This window comes from Poecile atricapillus, chromosome 1 (assembly GCF_030490865.1).
Source record: "Poecile atricapillus isolate bPoeAtr1 chromosome 1, bPoeAtr1.hap1, whole genome shotgun sequence".
NCBI classification, from domain to species: domain Eukaryota; kingdom Metazoa; phylum Chordata; class Aves; order Passeriformes; family Paridae; genus Poecile; species Poecile atricapillus.
The window spans coordinates 134,188,766-134,195,526 of NC_081249.1; positions in this window are offsets into that span (position 1 = coordinate 134,188,766).

Below are 6,761 nucleotides of genomic sequence, written 5' to 3' on the forward strand. Positions count from 1 at the left end.
TCCACCTCCCACCCCACAGCTAACTCTGTGCCTGGAGCAGCTGGATTTGGGATGCAGAGATGCCACTGCCTGCAAGGGACCTCCATCCACCATCTGGGCCTAAGACCTCAGGAGATTCTTTCCCCCATCAGATGGTCTTGCAAAAGCACCATGGGATCAATCCTGGTGCTAGAACACAGTGGGCAGAGAGAGGTAGGACATAGAGGCTGTCAACTTGGTAACCAGAGACCACGTGGCTGTGGCAGGGATAAGAGCAGCCCAGAGGATGGGAACCACCACAAAAACCCTCCAAGCATGGTGGAAGTGGCTTCTTCAGGCCCAGCTTTCTCAGTGGCCTTGTGCAGGTCACGTAGACGACTTGCAAGCTATCACTGTTCCCTGGATCTCACCCCCCATGAGTTATCCATCAGCCAGGGCAGACCCTTCAAAGCAGTTACTGAAGCTCAAGGGCTGTTTTCCATTTTATTGCAGGAATCTGGGGCTGTTTCCACTCTGATGACCAGAACCTGGCTCCAGCCATTGCTATCCCGGCAGAATCATGCCCAGAAAAGCATGCTTAATTTAAAAGCCAAGTGCCAACATCCCAAGCTGGTTGTTTAGACTAAATGAAAGGTTTTCAGGAAAAAAATCAGACTGACTTAAATTCCACCCCCCTTCCCCAGGAGATTACTCCCTATCTGGTTGCCTCCCGAAGGTGGGAGCAAAGGCTTAGCAGTGAGTCATCTTTTACTTTGTATACCCCGACAGTGCTATTACTGCTCTCATGTGGGTCTCTGGGAACGGCGAGGGCGGCCGTGGGTGGGGGAAAGCGGCCACAAAGCATCAGCCATGGGAGAGGGTTTGCACCCCAACTGCACTGCTGCCTGTGGGGGGGTCAGTGAGGCCTCCCCACAGATACTGCCCTCCCCAAGAGAGTTCTGGCTTAGGGCAGGCAGGACCTGCTGCCCTGCGTGAGTGGGGTCTCGATGGATTGGCATGGGAGCTGTTGAAGCACCCCATGAGTCAGACAAATATGAGATGATGCTCATGTAAGTTAATTAGTGAGCGAGGGTAGTACTCAGCCTGCCCAAATGAGCCCGAAGCCCCTGGGCTGACTCACTGTGAGGTTCCCCCAAAAGGGAAACCGAAGCAGCTCATAGGAATCAGCAGTTGCATGCACTCATCCTCTCCAATGACAGGATCCCCGAGTGGGACCCAGCATGTCTGCCCTGAAATAATTCCCCACCTCGGACACTGAGGTTTCTTGGAGGAGAGCAATTTTCCTCTAAAAGGAAAGGGGATGCCTGCTATCCATTGCAGGATTTTTCTCTCTCCGTGTATCACATGTAGAGACAAAGGAATTCATTCTATCTCTGGAAAACATATTTTTATTTTTTTTTCCGCTTTGGATTAGGTTCGTGGAGAAGAGATTGTTCCAGTCTGGCACCTCTTGTGGTTACTGTGCTTGTTTTGACTAAAAAACAGCCGTGTGATCTCTACATATTTGAAATGGTTGCCTTTAATACATTAAAAAAAAAAAAATCTAACCAAAAATCTCTGCAACTTACTTTCAGGCAAAACAAAAATTTCTTTGGCATGAAGATTGCCTGGTGGACTGAAGTGGCTCAGTGAGAGACCCATCTGGAGAAATGAAGGGAGGTGTACAGATCCAGAATAGGGAAGTGACTTCCACCATTGTCATTACACTTGCTGATCATTAGATATGTCCAGGCATTTGCACAGCTACGAGGACTCACTACAGCCACCTCTCATAATTAGGGATGCCCTAAACTGGGACCAGCTGAAGTCAAAAGCATTATTTCCAATAAGTTTTGTGCTGTCTCATTGAACATTTGCTCATGCAGGTGCTTCAATTAGTCTTTGCTACCACTGCCTCTGCAGCACGTCCTTGCAATGGGCTCAGATGAAGGCAGAGGGGCTGCCACAGCGTTAGGGAGGGCCTTTCACACAAGCAGTGTCACAGGCAGGCAGGGAGTCACCTCCAGCTCCTACAGGTCAAGGCACTGAGGGCGTGCATCCCGTGACACCGAGGTTAGAATCCCAGTGCCACAGGAGGTGGCTGATGGAGCCTGTATCCACACATGGATTATGCAGGGAAACGTTCGTGGGGGGTCTCCCTTGGCTGTGGTGATATCTTTCACTGCAGTTTTCTTTAAACTGTGGGGAAGTTGGATTAGGTGAGGAATTCCACAATTTCTTAGCTTTTCAAATAACATGTCTGCGATATCACCCAGTCTGACTTGTGCTCCCACCTGCCTTGGGAATTCAGTTAACCCTTTCCATGCTGGCTTCACAGAGGGCCTGTCTGGAGCCCATTATCTCTGGCTGATGGAGAGGCAGGGACTCAAGTGACACCACTGCAGTGGTGCAGGAAATAGGGGGGTAGCATCTGAATCACCTGACATTTGGGTCTACCTACTCAGACAAGCACTTGCTTCCCCCTCAGCCCAAAAATACATTTGGACACATACTCACACACACACACACACACACACACACACACACACATGCCTGCACGTGCTACACAAGCATACCACCTGCTGTTTTGAAAAACTTATGTGCACTGGTTTTTGGGGAGGGTTACCTTCCAAGCAATTAGTAATTAGCTTAGCAGTCTCAAGGGTCCTACCCTGTGTGAGGTCTCCTGCTTCAGAAGGGCTGGGGTCTCAGGGAAAATCCTTGCTTCTGTCACCAGAACCTTTCTGAAACACACCTGGCGCCATAAAAAGCCCTCCTCCCCATCACACAGGATTGTGTTATACCCTTGCCCTGTGATGCTACTCAGAGATGCCAACCCCAGCTATAGACCTGTCCTTGAAGGTGAAATAGCTATGAGCTGGTGACATCCCCAGGCCCACCCTGACTGGGACCTGGCTCAGGGCACAGTATCCAGTTTGGCTCTGCCAGCACCACGCCACACTACTGCCACACTCAGTGAATTTTTCAGCAGCAGATATAAACATTCCTAGTGAAGTGCACTTAGTGTGAGCTGCTTTGCCAAGAGCTGTTGCCTCCCCTCCTTCACTATGATTATGAGAGACAGTTCTGTTTAAGCAAGAAAACAAATTGTCCACAACCTCCTCCCTCCCCATTGGGCATCCATCACCCAGGGCAAGGGCGGTGTGGTCCGGAGGGGATGCTGGAAGCATGGGTGGGCACAGGGTGTCCCTGTGTCACCTGCATCAGGAATGGGAATGTGGTGAGGGTGTAAGTTATTGCAAACTCCCATACAGCCCCTGCCAGCTGTAGGTGCTGGAAGTCCCAGCCTCAAAGGCAACGAGGCAACACGGGACAGATTTATCCCTTTCATGAACTGGTGCATGGGGATGAAAACCAGAGAGAAATTAAGTGCTTTGCCCAACATGATGTGTGGATGCAGTAGCAGAGGAAGGCTAGAGGTATGACCCCCATACTGCCCCTTGTCCCCATGCCCGCAGCCCATGGGACCCCAGCCCCACATCCTACTTTGGGGTCTTCATCTCAGACATGAGGGCATCAGTCGCTAGGCCTGGCAGAGCATTTATCCTACCCAAGAAATCCCAGCATGAAGAGGTGATCCCTGATAAGGTGTGAAGCCCTGGCCTGGAGGAGATGGAGATGCTGCCACTCAACTCTCCACCAAAGACAATGAGAGCTGCAAACAAAGACCAGCACTGAAGCACAGCAGCAATGCAAAAAAAGAAAAGGGAAAAAAAAAAAAAAAAAAAAAAAGAGGAAGAAATGCCTGAAAGATACATAGTTGAGATTCCAGAACCCCTCAGAGGTATTTGGGCTTAGCCAACAGGCTCAGGGTTTTTTTTTCAAAGCCATTAATTACACAACAGAGACATATCTGCACCACTCCACCTCTCTGCGGCAAATAAGGGCCCCACATATATCGTCTAAAATGCGTCACCCTCTGTGCTCCATGCCATCAGCTCCCTTGGGCACTTGGGAAAACAACCCATCCCATGGTGGTGTTTGCAGCTGGCTCCTGTGCCTGATTTTCTGCAGAGTATTGAAAGGGTGCTCAAACCATGCACCTCCCAAGGGTGCATCTGAAATTCATGAGCTGCATCCATAGGGGCAGGGGATTGGGAATCCCACCCTGATCACCTGGGCAGCATTTTCTGAGCTGATTGCACAACGAGGCCAAGGGAAACGTCTTCAAGAAGCTGCACCAAAGGAATACTGGCACATATAAGGACTGCAATCACCTCTGGCATAGCCCATCACTGGCACTGCCACCGGCCACCCAGTGATGGCTGTTCTGTTGGAGCTGCTGGAGAGGATCTCAGAAACAGCTGCTGTGCCTCATTTTTTACAAAAGATCTTACTAAAAGCTCACTTGTTTTCTCTCGTGAATTCAGCAATATGCAGTCAGACTGACCAGCTCATACTGATACTTCTGTGAGCATGATAAAACATTTTTAAGGGTGATCCCTGAGTTTTCCAAGTGCAAACAGAGCACTTGTGGTGTGGTTTTTTTGATTTGTGTCATATTTAAAATTCAAATATTGTAATAAAAAAATACACAAAGTAGTGTGTATGAGGGTGCCTTGCTGGAAGATGAGATGTCCCTGAGAGGACATGGTGTGCTCCTGCTCAGAGGTAAATGGCATCCCTGCACACCACCTTCCCACTGCTCAGCTCCTCCCTGGGAAACACAGGGATGTGTCCTACTACTGCTGCCTTCCCAGAACATTCTCATTGGGCCATCCCTGCGGGGACACAGTGATGGGTCACAGTCTTCACCCCAAAGAACTCCCAGTCCAAAGGGTTTCCTGCAGTCTCCTGTAACATTTCATTTGCAGGATGTTTTGACTCTGAGCTTGCTCTGTAGACAGACCCATATTTGTACAATACTGCAAAGAGCCAACTTCGTCTTCTGATGCCTGGAAGAGCTAATTGTACCTGCTGGAGCTTTTATTGGTCATTAAACAATCTTGGACCACTTCTTCCCCATGACATTACAATGGGTATTTTGATGGAAATGCTTAAAAAGAGAAGGAAAACAGGAAATGGTGATGTGCCTAGCTGTTAATATAGGCATAGACACATCTTACTTCTCTGCTACTCTGTTTGTTGTACATTTTTGACATAAATAATCAGACAAAACTTGGAACCTTGTGGGCTCCCTCTGCAATGAAAAGAAGCTGGGGAGAGGGCAGGCACTTCTCCATTTTTACCTTGTTCTACCCTTCCTGGAAATTCCTTTCGGGAAGCTGCTAGCTGAGTATGGAGTCCTCCTTGGCAACCAAGGTGACAAGAGATGTTTGCTGTCCCACAGATGATGGGGAGAAAGGAGACTTTTCTCCCTTTCTGGGATCATCAGACCCTGGGACTCCTTGTCCTCCTTCTTTTGGGTCATGCTGCAGACAGCATCCCAACAAGCAAACCCACTGAGCTTCACCTGCTGAATGTCATTTGCGCCTTTTCAATTCTTCTCTCACACTTGGCCACAGGGACACCTCTCTACCCCACATGCTCTTTTTCTCTAGTCACTGGGGACATTGAATTTTAAAAGACATTACAGGAATATCAAGTCTGTCTAGTCCATAAAAAAATGCATAATTTGTCCTCCATATAAACAGGGGTGAAAACACTACCCTGTTTTCACTGACAGTGCCTTTTACCACTGTCACAAATTCCTCTGGCACTGTGCAATAACTTACAGTGGAATAACTTCATTTTTACTTTGCTCAGCAACCTCCAGGTCCTTAGGAAGCAAATGCCAACACCTCTCCTGAACACCTTAATTTAGTAAGTGCTCCAAGGCATCCGTAGATCTAGGCAGGAGTTGATATAAGAGTCCCTCTTTCTCTCTGAGCATGCCAAAAAAGGTGCCTAAGGGCAACTGGCTTTTTCACTGCCCATAAAACAATCCTGCAGCAGAAACCCTCTGGGCTGGGAGCATGGCCCCAAAAGGTTCTCACTACCCAGGTGTGCCAGGAGTCCTAAAACAGACCTGCCCAGCTTCTGTTTTTGTTTTTATCTTGTTGACCAGGGGCCCCAGGTGAATTACTTCTCTCACTCTTAGTTCTTTGACTTCAATTTTTTTGCAGAGACCTTCCATATATCACATCCCTCTTTGCCAGTGAATCTTTCCTGTTCCAACAGTTTAGTGTGCCCCAGGATCAATATATCTCAGCATGCAAGGACACTGTGTTATTGTCAGGTTCCTGGATTGTACAAAGCAAAAGGTATCACTTTCTTAAAGCCACTGAAAGATGCTCTGGGCCAAGTACAGATACTTCTCAGCCATTAAACAGCTGCATAGAGGACTCTGGCTACTCCCACTCCAGTGTCACTACAGAGTACTTCTTCTAGTCCTCAGTGACCCAAAGCCCACCCTCACCTTCCTTTCAGCTCATCTTGGACATCTCAACCCAAATCTGTGGGGCATGTCAGTAAAGCAGTCTGGTTTCTCCTGGCTGTCCTCATTCTTAACATAGGAGAATTTAGGGGGACATATGAGAATAGAGACTGGGGTACCTTTGTAGTGCCGCAGGCACAGCACCTGAACCATCACAACACAAATCCCTGCTCTGCCCACCTGGTCATTTGGGCTGTAATTGTGAAATAAAGCAAATGATCATCACAGGGTTTCTAGGTTAGGCTGGGATTAGGTGACCTCTTCTCTCTTTGGATTCTAGCGGGAGAGGAAGGGAAAAGTCATAAATGTAAATGTTCCCTTCCCTGAAGGTATCTGCTTGGCTCACCTCCCTAGCAGCATCTCTAACATCCACCCTGGCCCAGGACCACTGCATTTCTGCAGTTAT